The following is a 14,035-nucleotide window of genomic DNA, read 5'->3' on the forward strand; positions in this document are numbered from 1 at the left end:
AGTTGTTTCTGTTTTAAGTATTAATGCTCAGAAAAACTTTATGGTTCAGAATCCATACTTGCTTTGAAACTGGAGTCCTTACACACTAGATGCCACAGGACGAAAACAATTTTTTACTTAGGTGTTGGAGACCCCAAGGAAACGTGATTCTGCTCTTGGCATTGAGGATGTATAGTTGCAGCATATAGGAAATGTGACTGCAAATTGCAGAGCAGAATACAGACTGTTCATTTGGATTGTTCCATTTGTCAGTGTTTATAATTTCCTAATGGATGTTCTTTCTAAAAATACACGTTTAAACATTTCAAAGAAAGGCCTGTGATACAGTGCTTGAGCTAAATTGTTGTAGCAACTAAAGCAGTTCAGACAACTGAGTAGGAGATTGTAATAATTAGAAACTGTGCTGAGCAAACTTCAATGGAAGCAAACTTTTGCAAGGTGCAGATAGCTCTGTCAGCGATTACAGTCCTCAAAATGATATTTCTGTGGTTTCAGGATGATTTGAGATGAAAAGAGCTTCTAGGGCTTTTTAGTAGAGCATCTTAAACTTATTTTGAATTAACTGGTGATTTCCCCCTAAATATCATTCTTCCTAGAAATTAATTTAAGCCATTTTATCCTATTTTTGTGTATCAAAAGCTGTTAAAGCTTGCAGTGTTTGATAAAAAAACCCAAATCTTTTATAGGGCAGAAACTTTTAAAGCATTTAATGTCACATGTACAGAGAAAGTTGCAGCTGAAAAACTGGAGGTCATAAGATTGAGTCTTTTAAGAAGCCTAGCATCACTTTAATAGTTTCTAGGACAATCACAGTTTACTTTGGTGTTGCTTTTCTTAAGACTCAAAGCAGTTTTCTTTTTGAAAGAAAGTAAATGTGTTTTTCTTTTTGTTGTGTTTTTAGGGTTTGTTTTTGTTTGTGTTGTGTGGTGGTGCTTTTGTTTGGGGTTTTTTTGTGGGGTGGTTTTGGTTTTGTTTGTTTTCCCTAACTGCTTGATTTAATGCTGCTATTGTTGCTTCTTAGATTTTAAGATGTAATCTCTGGTAAAAGTCAGAGAATTGTATATGCTGCTGGAACACCAAAACAGGTTACAGCAGCACTTACCATGAACTACTGTCTGTTTTCAGACTTTCTCACATTTCTTGTTACATCAGCTGTCAAATTGGAGTTGTAGCATTTGGGATACAGTATAGCTTGCACACATCAGCCGTTTTGTCTTTGGCTATAATCATAGTGGTTTTGTCCTGCTCAAGTCTTGGCTTGATATGTTCTATAGTAATTTTTTTGTTACTGTCTGCTCTAGAAGTGACATCCATTCAGATGTTAACCTCGTGCAGAAAAAGGATGTTGCTGATTTTGTCATGTATTAAATCCTTTGCTATTCTGGATTCAAGATATGCCTCTATAGAAATGGAAATAAGGCCTAGCAACTCACTTGTGCTTTGGAGTGAGAGCCATCAGCTGCATGAGTTAGTGAAGGAAAAGATGAAAGAATTTCAAATGAGCTTGAAAATATCTCTTCATATTACTTCAGCCCCTCTGAGTTTTGAAATCTGTCATATTTTATATTTTAAAATTAAATTGAAACAGTACTTTTTCTTTGAATGGCATATTTTAGTATATTCTTACATTTGAAAGGTTTAAAAAATTGAAGGTTTTCTTCTGTGAGCTTAAGATTACTACTGAAAGCAGTAACTCCTTCAAGGAATATAGTTTAAAGGAATAATACTGGTATGATCAAGAGCAGTTTTAAATGTGCCATTGGTTATATGCCTTAAAATTGGAAAACAGCATAACACAGGCATTGTGCAATCCAGCAGTATATCCTAATGTATTCAATATGACCTAGTTCATGCATCTGCTACTTCTTTTGACTTAGAGTGCAGAAAGAAAAGTTCTGTCTCAGGTGAAATTGTATTTCTTAAGGGGATACATTTCTTATGTGAGGAAGAGATAATGCACTATCTTATTGCACTCTGGTCCTGCTAATTCCCTTTACTACCTATAAACTCAACAGCAGAGGCCTATGTTTGGTGCAGCTGAGACGTGTAGAGTGACATGTTATGCACAGTGTAAGTCAAAAGTATCAAAGAGGACAGTAGAAATTGCTGACAATGGAACAGAGAATCAAACAAATTGTTATGCTGTGCTATTAATCCCTGGTGAACTCAATTCTTCAATAAAATATGCAGCTACCATAGAATGAGAAAAGGTAGAAGCAAATCTGTAACATGATTAGATGAACAGGGTGGTTTTGTGGGGTGAAATTAAGACTAGAATACGAGAATGAAAAAGGAAGGAAAGGATAGTTTGAAAGCTATGCAAAGTCACTGATGACAGGAAAGAAGTGATCAAGAAATTATTCAGTTTCTCTTAACGAAAGAGTTGAAGAGCATCATACAAAAGTCAGTTAAACGTTTTGAAATGAAGGACATGCTGTTTCCATCAGACATAACTGACCTATGTAATTCATTGTCATGGGCTATTACCAATGCTGAAGTATAAATTTGTTCAAAAGGCAAATAGACAAGTGCACAGAGGGAAGGTTTACAAAAGAGCATAAAAATTAAATGGATGCAGATGCTAGGTTTGTCTTGAAGTTTATGCATCAGATTATTGATGCTAGGAGAGTATATTGGGAGGATATTAACACAAAACACAACTTCTTCCATCTTTGTAACATGTTATTTAAGCATCTGCCACTGAAGACTACTGGTGAATAGTGTATTTGGCCATTAGACTATTCTTGTCTTCATGATTATTCATACCCTACATAAAGAATACCAATGATAAATCAGAAAGTTTGACAGACCCTGTTCTGCTGCAGAAACTCTAGTTCAGTGTTATAACATCTTTATTAAAGCTAATTTATTGCCAAATATTTCAGAAAAAAACTACATCAAACATAATGAATATATGAGTTATATATCTGCCTGTGTATTTCAAATGTATAATAAATAAGTTGTGTCCTTCTGTGATCTGGTCCTTTAAAGAAGTCTGGTAGCATGTTGCTATCTAAGTTCTCATTGATTCCCTTGTTATGTTAACGTTGCTAGTTTCAAGCATGTTTTTTGCACTTTTAAAAATCAATTTAAAAATTGTTAATACAATCTGATTTAAATGCTCTGTTTCCCAAAACAAATGGGCAGGATGTGTAAGATTGTTGTTTAATGAAAAATATCAACTTGGAACCACAGTATCAGTTCTGTAATTTCATTTGCTGCCCAGTCCTACTAAGAGAGTTTTTTTGTATTTCACACATATAATAAAAGTTGACAATATTTGTCAAAAACTTCTTGTTAAATGAGACAGATATAAAACTGGATTTCATGATAAAAAGAATACTCAGACTCATTTAAATGTATAGTCTTTCTTGCAGTGCGAGTGTGCAGAGCTGTTTGGTGATGGGTTCTGATTATATGGACAAGGTATTTTTCTGAGTGAATTGTTAACATGCTTCATTTTCATCAGTCCTTGCAGGTGCATGGAGGCATATTGTGGCTTACAGAGTGAGTTTATGCATTCATGATAGTTGCTAAAATTACATTTTGACATTCTTCTGTGTTCCAAAACTCATTTTGTATTCAAATGTTTACTTCTTTCTCCACACTTAGTGGTGTAAGACCAGATTTATTTACAACCTGCCATTGTAATGGGTAACACATTGAAGTCACAAACCAATAATTAAGATTGTGAATAAACAGCAGTAAAATTTCTGCAGACTTCTCTCTTGTCATGTTCTAATAAACCCACGTATTTGGGCATAGTTTGCACAATGATGGGTTAAATCAGAGGTTATCAGCCTATTAGTTATGAGTATTTACCTACTTACTATATAAGTAAGTATATACTAAGTATATTTGTTGGAGGGATAAAGGACCACACAGCCTCAGTATTTTCTTTCTACTCCTGTCTGACTCATACTGTTTGTATTGCAAAATCATAATCTAGAGGCTATTGGCTAGCTCACAGAGAACTGATAAAAGGTGAAGACAAATACATGATAAACTTGATGTTAAAATCCTTAGGGCATTTCTGTTTTCTTCACAGTGTCTGTGTGTGATTTGTTTCATGCATGTTCCATAAACGACTTTTCAGGACATGTTTCAATCTAGCTGTGTAGTACTTTGTAACTCTGAATTAATAGAATGAAATATATTTGCTGCTTTTTGGCTGTAATTGTTGACAGTGGTATACTGAAACAAATCTGAAATTTTGGTAGATAACATTCTTTGATCTCTGTTCTAATTTTGATACTAAAATTTGTTTAAAGGTGGCTGAAAACAGATTGACAAATGTGGCTGGATGCCCAGCATATAGAGGGTATAATAAAGGAATTATGGTGCTGTGGGAGAGCTTAGTATAGTAAAAGCAAGTCCAGAGGTATTATAAATACTGTTTGACCTTTGAATGTCACTTCAGTTTTCAAGATGCATGCTTCTTGCTGAAGGAGGTTAAACAGCTGTGAACTATGTTTTGGCAGTGTGTGGCAAGTGTATGATGCTGAGCAGCAGCAGTGCAATCAATGTCTTGGAGAGTTATGGTGGTTAAACAAAAGGTGAGGGTTTTCTCAGTCTTCAGGACAGATACAGTCTAACAACTTGCAGATTTTAGGATGCTACTCTTTTTTTTTTCCTCCAAAGGTTTTCTGTTACTAGTTGCCTTATAACTGTATCTGCAGCTTTTGAATTAGCATCTTCACTTGTCTTTAATGTAGTTTTCATAATGAGTGTTGTTAGTGTCTTTACATTTCAAATCTATAATTTTTCTTGTGTTGTACTTTTTTTTATTAGAAACCTATATGTAAGCATAAAAGCATTTAGAATAGTAAAAATGATGCATTTTACAAAAATTCTGTGATACTGAGTTCACAAGATCACAGGATGTTAGGGGTTGGAATGGTCCCACAGAAATCACTGAGTCCAACCTCCCTGCCAGAGCAGGACTATCCAGTCTGTCTCAGGTCACAGAGGAATGCAACCAGACAGGCCTTCAAAGTCTCCAGAGAAGAAGACTCCACAATCCCTCTGGGGAGCCTGTTCCAGTGCTCTGTGAACCTCACAGTAAAGAAGTTCCCCCTTATGTTGAGGTTGAACCTTCTGTGCAACAGCTTATATCCTTTGCTCTTTGTCTTATCACAAGGAGCAAGGGAGCAGAGCCTGTCCTCCCCCTCCTGACCCCAGCTCTCAATATTTACAAACATTTATTAATTTCCTTCTCAGTCTTCCCTTCTCCAGATTAAAAGCCCCAGATCCCTCAGTCTCTCCTCATCAGGCAGTGTTCCAGCCCCCTAATCATCCTCGTAGCTCTCTGTTGGACTCTCTTGAGCAGATCCCTGTCCCTCTTAAACTGTGGAGCCCAAAACTTAATGCAGTACTCAAGATGAGGTATCACCAGGGCAGAGTAGAGGGGAAGGAGAACCTCCCTTGATCTACTAGACACACTCTTAATACAACTCAGGATCCCATTGGCCCTCTTGGCCACAAGGGCATATTGCTGTCCCATGGATAACTTGTTATCCACCAGGATTCCCAGGTCCCTCTCCACAGGGCTGCTCTCCAGCAGATCATCTCCCAGCCTGTACTGGTGCAAGTTTATTATTCCTGCCCAGATGCAGGACGCTGCACTTGTCCTTGTTGAACCTCATTTGGCTCCTCTTTGTCAAGCTTTCAGTCTGTCCAAGTCTTGCTGGATGACTGCACAGCCTTCAGCTGTATCAGCCAAGCCTCCCAGTTTGGTGTCATCAGCAAGCTTGCTGAGCGGACACTCTGTCCTCTCATCAATGACATTGATGAAGATGTTGAACAGGACTGGCCCCAGCACTGATCCCTGAGGGACTCCACTGGTTACATCTCTCCAGGTGGACCTGGCACCATTGATCACCACTCTTTGAACTCTGTCTTGTAACCAGTTCCTAATCCACCTCACTGTCTGCTCTTCCATCTGACAGTTCCTGAGCTTGCTTACTAAGATGTCATGGGAGACAGTGTCAAAAGCCTTGCTGAAGTCAAGGTAGACTACATGCACTGGTCTCCCTGAAATAACCCATTCAGTTATGTCATCATAGAATGCTATCAGGTTACTCAAACATGCTTTCCTCTTGCTAAATCCATGCTGACTACTGATAACCTTCTTCTCTTCCAAGTTCCTAGAGATGCCCTCCAAAATTAGCCACTCCATCATTTCTCCAGGGATGGAGGTGAGTTCAAACAAAAATCTGAATTTGAGTTGCAATTACTTTCAAAATAACAATGTTTTCCTAGTGCTTTCTTAACCATGAAATCATAGAGTGGTTTGGATTGGAAGGGACCCTTAAAGGTCATCTAGTTTGACTCCCATGCAGTTAGAAGGGACATGTGTAACTAGAGCAGGCTGTTCATAGCCATGTCCAGCCTGATCTGGAATGGCTGCTTCCAGCACAGACACAATCAGCTGGTACTGTCCTTTGTCCTTAGAACTAGTTAGATCCCTCTCCAAACCTCAAGACTTGAGCATATGTCTGTATGTTTTTGCCTGTTCTCAAGTGCCTTTCTTTCATAATGAGGAGATATAACACAGGTGTGATACTAGATGAGCTATTTATGCTACTGCTGAAGATACTTCTATTTTTTAAAAGTCTAATTTCTTTGTGGCTAAATCAAGGTTTCAATATGCATGTGTAATAAAAAATTCTTTCTCATTAAAACAGTGGTTTTCTTGTCAGTGAGAGGCTTAGTTCAACATGTGGCTCTCTGCTTATTGCATGCTGATATTGTGATGTTTTTTATTTAACACAGGTTAGAGTCAGCTCATTGATCTTAGCCTACTGGAGGTCCTGGCTTTGCTCCTACAAAACTTTACTGCCTTCATGTCAAAAGAGACAATTTACAATGTCAAAGCAGCAGAAAAATAGGGATGGGGATTGTAAAGATAACTAGCAGGCCATCTTCTTTCATGTCTCCTTTCTGTAGTTTGATCAGGCTGTAACGAAAGCCTTCTCCATCCTGCTGAGTTGTCAGTGAGGCTTAGCCTTCTCCTGAGCTGCTGGTAGGTTTCATTAGGTGGTGAGCTGAGCAATGCTCTGGAATTCTATTCTTTGCAGCCTGAGTCATGTTAACATGACATGTTTCCACCTAAGCTTTGAAGAAACCGAGACACAGCTGGAAAGCCACAGGTATTCCACTTTTTCCTGGTCTTAATATACATATAAAAGAAAAAGTTATTCTGCCAATTGATAGTGGCTTTATAAACTAATTTCAGTGATCTGGTAATATAAAACAATGGGGGAAATCTCCATGGCAATTCTTGAAATATTTCTCCATTTAATATCTTCAGAAATCCCTTTATGTAATTCATAGTTGTAGATTGGTTCATTCCATAGGAGATCTTGAGTTTTAAAGAAAGGATCATAACAGAATATATGCCATAATTAAAGTGAAACATTTGAGCTACTTCTTACAATTAAAATCTTTCTTTACATGATGAAATGAACCTAGGAGATGAATAAACCAGTATGTGGCAGTCATGTGTAGTAATTTTTGCCTTTATTCTTTATGCATGCAAAATAATCTAGACAAATTAATATAAATGCATTTGAAAACCCCATAAAATCCCACTGAATGTACTCCATGGCATGCTTAATGTAGGCTTCCTGGAGATCTTAAGGAAAGCACTTGCTAAGGTGTGTGAAATTTCATTAGATGGCTTAATTTAGTTGCCTAGTGTCCTTGATTTATGTGAGAAAACACTCTCTTGATTTCACTTGAGTCATTAATACACAACTTCATACTTGAGTGAATGTTTTCCAGAATGTGAAAACTGCATTACAAAGTCCTCAGCACGGACAACACTGAAAATCATACAGTGAAGTAAAGTGCACAGTTTTGGGAGATTCTGCTAACACAAATTTGCAAATGTTTTAACAGATTCTCCCCCCCCCCCCCCCCCCCCCCCCCCCCCCCCCCCCTTAAAAAAGCTGGGAAAAAAATTGGTTATCTTTTTTTCATATGCAGATTTTATCCCGTGTTCTGTATTCTTACTGGTATGTAAGGCAAAGGCTGCAGATGTGACTGCTCAGTTTGAATGCAGATGAATGAGATTATTTCTTACTCCTGGAGACATGTATTTGTCATAAATTCAAATTCTCTCTTCTATGAAAACATACATTTCAGAAGACGTTAAATACATTGCAGACTTAATAGGCAAAAATAAGGAGGAATCAAAAACTAAGAGCATGACCTTAACACCTGGTTGTGGTTGTCTGCACAGTACCATTTATTAGGTATTAGGAACTGCCAGCATAGAAGGAAGGAGCTGACAGTGGTACTTGGAGCGAAAGAGGAGAAGCACCCAGGCCAATAGGGTTTTGCTGTGCCAAAGTAGCCCCCGTGGTTTTAGTGTAATGGTGGGTGATTTCTTGAAAATGCTAGCAAAGAAGGTTTTTGAGATGTTAATTTGCTCTTATGCAAATTAAACTGTCAGTGGCATTGTGAATGTGGAAGACCCAACTTTTTTTTTTTTAGAGTGGTTCCTATGGTTTCTGAGGTATGCTTTGTCAATTTGGAAGCTATGAATATTTATGATGTACAAAAAAAACCTCATCTGTGTCACAGTTTCTATAATTTTTATTTAATTTTACATTAAAAGATGTCACTTCTATCCACTGTGTAGGTAAATGGCTTAATCAGCAATCATTTTATGCATGCAAGAGCTGGCCTGATTTACAGAATGCTAAACACAGATGGGTTTGTTCCTAATGCTCTCTAGTAGTTACTGTAGGAAATAGTGCACAGTATATGCCTAATACATTATTTACTGAAGATAAATGCCAGACATGATTATGGTAAATTAGACCTTTTGAATTATTTATGAGAGCCAGTGCTAAATGTTTTTCTCCTCCTTGTGTTACTATAAAAGCTGTTATATAATTGTTGGTAAACACTTTTTTGGTTAATTATTCAAGATACAGGAAATAAAATGTTTGGTTAAGTGAATCTGTTATTCACTTAGAGGCTTCTGTTCATTGTTTGGTTAGGGGTTTTTTAAATGTATTTCAGCATTTATCCTTGCTCTCTGAGGTAAAAAAGTTGAGTATTATTAAATGACATTCCACATAGTCCTGACACCACTTCGATGAAGAAATGGAAAAGCAGAGTGTGGTATGGAAAAACATTTGGACTATCACACTTCACTTTCTAATACTTGGGTAATATGTGAGTGGAAATATTTTCTGTATAAGCATGGCTATTCTTCATTGGGTGAGATGGTGTCTAAAGTTTGGTTCTGCAACTTGTGCCCTGACTTGCACAATGGTTGCTCTCATTTCCATTGAAATACTCAAGGTTTGGAGGAAAATGTCTGTGCAGTACCACATAATATTATCTATGTTCCAGTCTATATAGCTGATTCACTGGTTACTAGTAAAATAGCAAACAAAGAGTCCAGTCCTGAATTAGGTATTCTATGCAAGGTATTCTTCCTGCAGCCATTTTAATGTGTTTGGATTTTTTTTCCTGCCTTTTTCTAATTATATTTTGAAATTGAAATTCCAAGATGCCACCATTCCCAAAGGACAAATGAATATAATCTATTTGACAGCAGACTGGCTTTTGGCAGCAAGGACCATGCTGACAATGTAGGCATATACATCTTTTGTCAGTTTTTATTTAGCATGCAAAATATATTTCTCATGCTGTGAGAGTACTTCTGCAGCACTTTTAAAGCTCTGCTGGCCATTATGTGCTAGTCTCACTGTATTTTTCACAGAGGGCATGCCAGCTTGCTTATTCAAAGTGAAGCATCTCTAAAGCTCTGCAAAACCATTTGTACTTCTTTTGATACATTTTCTGTCTGTCCCTTTTTCACTCAGTCGGGACAGCCAAGCTCACTTATTTGTGGCTATTTAGGTGCCACGTTTGAGTTTGATGTAAAACATTGCAGTGCTGAGATGCACAGTTGATGTGTAGGTCTGGGAGAATTAATACTAGGAAAATTCATTCCATATTTAGTTGAACAAGATATTTTGTAAGGCACACAAAAAGATATGAATGGAAAAATGCAGTAAGCATGTTCAGGAGAGTTTCATAATAGTCACCCAACTGATAATCACCATGTTTCTGAGTGATGTTGGGGGAAAAAAAAAAAAAAGGACAAGATGAGGTTTTGGAAGGTGGAAAAAGTTTTGTTAGGAATTTTTTGGGATAATACACATCTGCTGTCAGATAGTTGTAACCTTTCCTAACCAATCAAGATTCAGACAACTGTCTTACCAATTAGGCTATTTTGGAAAGGTGTTTCTGTTTCTTTCAGTTGATTGCCTTTCCCTTTCCCTCATCTCTTTTGTTTCTTAATTCAACAGGAGAAGCTAATGCTTGGAAGTCCTTTTCTGTAGCTTCCTTGATTAATATTTTTTGGAAGCTTACTTCTTGCTCTGTTTATGAAGAAATTTGAGAAATGATTGAGGACTTTCCCCTGGAATATATAATTCAGGTCCAGATCTAAATTATTTTAAGAAAGTCTAAGTGATGTTAACATCTGCATTTGGTGGAGAACTAAATGCTTAGCACTTAAATTTTCGAGAAAAAATGGAAACCATCAGCTTGAAATTAGTTCATTTCAAGATAAATTTCTATAGAGGTCTCAAATTTGCATTTTTTAGCCTTTTAACTACCAAGTCAAATGAAGCAGCCATAGTGTGGTTAAGTCTAATTCCTGTATACACGCTTGTTGAGACAATGGTGTATTCTAAGTGTCAAGAGGAGTTAGTTGAATACATGCTGAGCAGTGATTTATGTTTCTTCTCTACCCCATACATTTAAAGAATAAGGAAAAAAAAACCAAACAAACAGATAATGATTTGTCCATGCATATTCACTTGACCTATTCATTTTTTTTTTTTTGTTCCCTGTGATCTTTTATTAAATGTCAGAACATGACTGGTTTGCATCGCAAATGTAATTAAAAAAATATTTATGAAACACAGACAGCAACATTCTGCCAGCTCAGGTTAAATGTTGGTGATAGCAAGGTGGCTGTTAGTGTTACTATAAAATCAGATTCATTATAAGGGATAGTGCACTGAATTTGTTTTCAATGGTGTGATGATCAACACTTGCACAACTAGCTTAGATATCAAAGCATGAAGATTTTGTGCTAGTCGTGAGTTATCACAGCATTACATTTAAGCCCGTTTTTGGAGCTTGATTAGAGGAAAGTGCAGCAGTGCTTTTGAGGGCATCAATTGTCTTTTCCCTAACTAGTCCACCGTTCTCTTAGGAGGATTTAAAGTTCTTTTATTTTCAGTGTTTGAAAGAGTGAGGAGAGTAGGCTAGTGAAGCTGGTGTTAACTTTATAAACTTTCAATGACGACCTTTGAAGCAGGTGTATTAAAATGTTGCAATGTTAGAAAAGGTGCTGTAGAAAAACATAGCTGCAAGTTTCTCTGAATTTCTCGTCGAAGGTGCTTAATTTTCTGTGGTGAAGCCAAAAGTGTTTTGTTTTCTTAGTTTGTGGCTTTCCTTTCTCCTTTGGAAATCGTTGAGAATGTGCATCTTGATCAGTACAAACCACAGTGGGTATAATTTTGTTAATAGTTTCATAGAGGCTATGAATTAAAATGGTCTCTGGATCTTCATTCTGCATTAGCTGCAGGAAAAAAAGGATGTGGGGTGAAGGAGAAGAAAAAAGAAGGGAACATTATTTTGGAAATATTCTGAGCATAAATTTATATGCATGGTGTATATGCACCCTTTGCTTATTAGAATTTGTGTTTTGGCAGTAAAATTATTTTATGCAGTGTTTCTGGTTTAGTCTACTTAAAATTTCATCCTGTGAAGAAAAAGTTTGGCTTCTGGTCTTAAATTGTTAATTTTTTCCTCCTGCTTTGAGTTCTATCAAATAGAATTAAATATGACTACTCTGTTTTCTCCTAATCCAGTGGCAGCCTGCAGTCTTCTGATAAACAATTAGTGTAATTATCTATCCAGAGGGAAAACTGAAATGTTTAGGAAGTACCTTCTGTGGAAAATGATTTTAAAACTAAACGGTGAAGTAATGGACCGAAGGTGTATGGCGATTCAAAGCAGCGGCAAGTAATCATTGCGGGAAGGTTTGTAAACTGCGCAGCCATCAATATTTGCAGGTTTAGACAAATGGTGATTTATTGTGCATGGTTAATTTGCTCTAGCAGAAGCCCAGTTGCAAAGACAAAGCAACTGCATGTGCTGTTTGTTTGAAGTGGGACAAATGAGATTTTTGTGGCTGAAGATAATAGAAAGGTCTGTAAAGGGTGTGATGTCTTCAGTCTATTGGTTTTCTGCTAAAAAAAACCAACCCGAGCAAACAAAATGCCACCTCCCAAAAAAACCTCAATAAAACCCTCCCTCACACATTCCACACCACCCATACACTAGAAAGCAAATCAAACCAAACCAAGAGCCAGCCAATCAACCAGACAAACAACAACTCTAAACCATCAAAAGCCAGGAACTGCATGGAGTGAGATACTGGGATCACTTATGAGATGTGGATTAATCTCAACTTTCATTTCCTTGAAAAAGGTGTGGGAAACACCCAGTGTATTAATGGCTAGCAATGGAAACACCAATGTTTCAAATGGAAAAAAAATCATCATACCTCTGGTATTAACACTTATGCCTGCCACAAAGGGTTAACTTTTCTATCACACACACCCCACCACCCCCAAGAGTACATCAATAATGCATTTACAATTCTTTACTGGTAATTTTATCATTGGTAGCAGTTTACTATGCTTTAATGGCAGTGTTGATAAGAGTCTGCCTGGAGACGATAACAGCAGTTTCCCTTCTCTGTTCCCGTGGCCATAATCACAGATGTGTTTGTTTACTCGCATTGCTCAAGGAATCTTAGCTGAATTAAGGAGATGGCTGTGGCATGCTCCTGCATCTGAGGAGCAGATGTCACTGGCATCCCAAATGAACTGCAATTTAAACAACTTCCATATTCTTTGTCTTGGCAACTGTAGGAAATAAGACCTAGTTCTCAGTGTTCCCCAAATCCCAGGGCAAAAACGGCTTTCGAAGCATCCTGTGGTAACAGTGTTAGAAATGATGTGGAGATGAATAGCACCAGACACTTAACTTTTGAAAAAAAAAATCTTTTCTAAAGATGTTTTGCCTCTAGAGCAGTTTAAAACTAATATCATGAAAGAAGTGGCATTATTTTTCCATGGTTTATTTATATTCCTAATATTGTGGAAATATTAGTAGGAAATATTGGTAGGAGACTGGCTCTGGCAGGTATCCTTCAGTGTTGCCAAAATGCCAAGTATCTTTTTGCTGTTTCTGGGTGTGGTTTGCCACTGGCCACCGTGAAGGAAGGATGGCAAGGGCAGCTGGAGGTGCAGGCTGCAACAGCTCTTTTGTTTCCTAGTTGCTCTATTCATCAGTTCCAAAGACAAAATGAGTTGCTTAGTTCACTTAAAGTCCATGCAGCTAAACCTGTTCTTTAGTGGATTGTATCATTTCTTGGGAAATGTGTTTGCTTCTGAAATAGTATTTGAAAATTATATGTTCATCTCCGTATTTTGCATCTTTAAAATATGGAATCTTAAGATGTGGGGGTATATTTTTTCCTGCTACATGCTGCTCTGACTGCCATGAAGTATTTGAAAGAGTGTGGACAAATAACCCTTTCTAATGAGTAAACTGAAATACAAGAGAATTCTGCTTTCTCCCACAGAATGCAGACTGTAATCTGTGTGTTCAAAATTGTCATTAATTCTTCATTGGAGTAGAAGTATAGATAATAGAGAAATTCTTAAGGACATAAACAATTGCAGATATAGACACTAGAATGTTATTAAATTGGCAGATAAAAGCCTATTCCTAGTGACTGAGTTGCTTGAATGCAATAGTATATTAAACTGAGATAGTTAGATGTTTATTGCCACCTCTGCCCTTAGCTTTTCTTGGAAATGGTAGCACCTGCAAGATGGTAGAGAGTAAATGGAGTCACACCTAATATCTGCTGTGCACCCTGAAAATTTACAGCTGGTATTAGAATCCTGAGCTATAAACT

The 14,035-nt window shown here is 37.2% G+C and overlaps 1 protein-coding gene across 5 annotated transcripts in view; it reads left to right on the top strand.

Annotated features, from left to right (window-relative positions):
• Positions 1-14,035, top strand: part of CACNA2D3 (calcium voltage-gated channel auxiliary subunit alpha2delta 3) — a 415,635-nt gene that overhangs the window by 35,516 nt on the left and 366,084 nt on the right. The window lies entirely within an intron of this gene.

The sequence above is a fragment of the Pogoniulus pusillus genome, chromosome 16, assembly GCF_015220805.1.
Source record: "Pogoniulus pusillus isolate bPogPus1 chromosome 16, bPogPus1.pri, whole genome shotgun sequence".
Taxonomy (NCBI): domain Eukaryota; kingdom Metazoa; phylum Chordata; class Aves; order Piciformes; family Lybiidae; genus Pogoniulus; species Pogoniulus pusillus.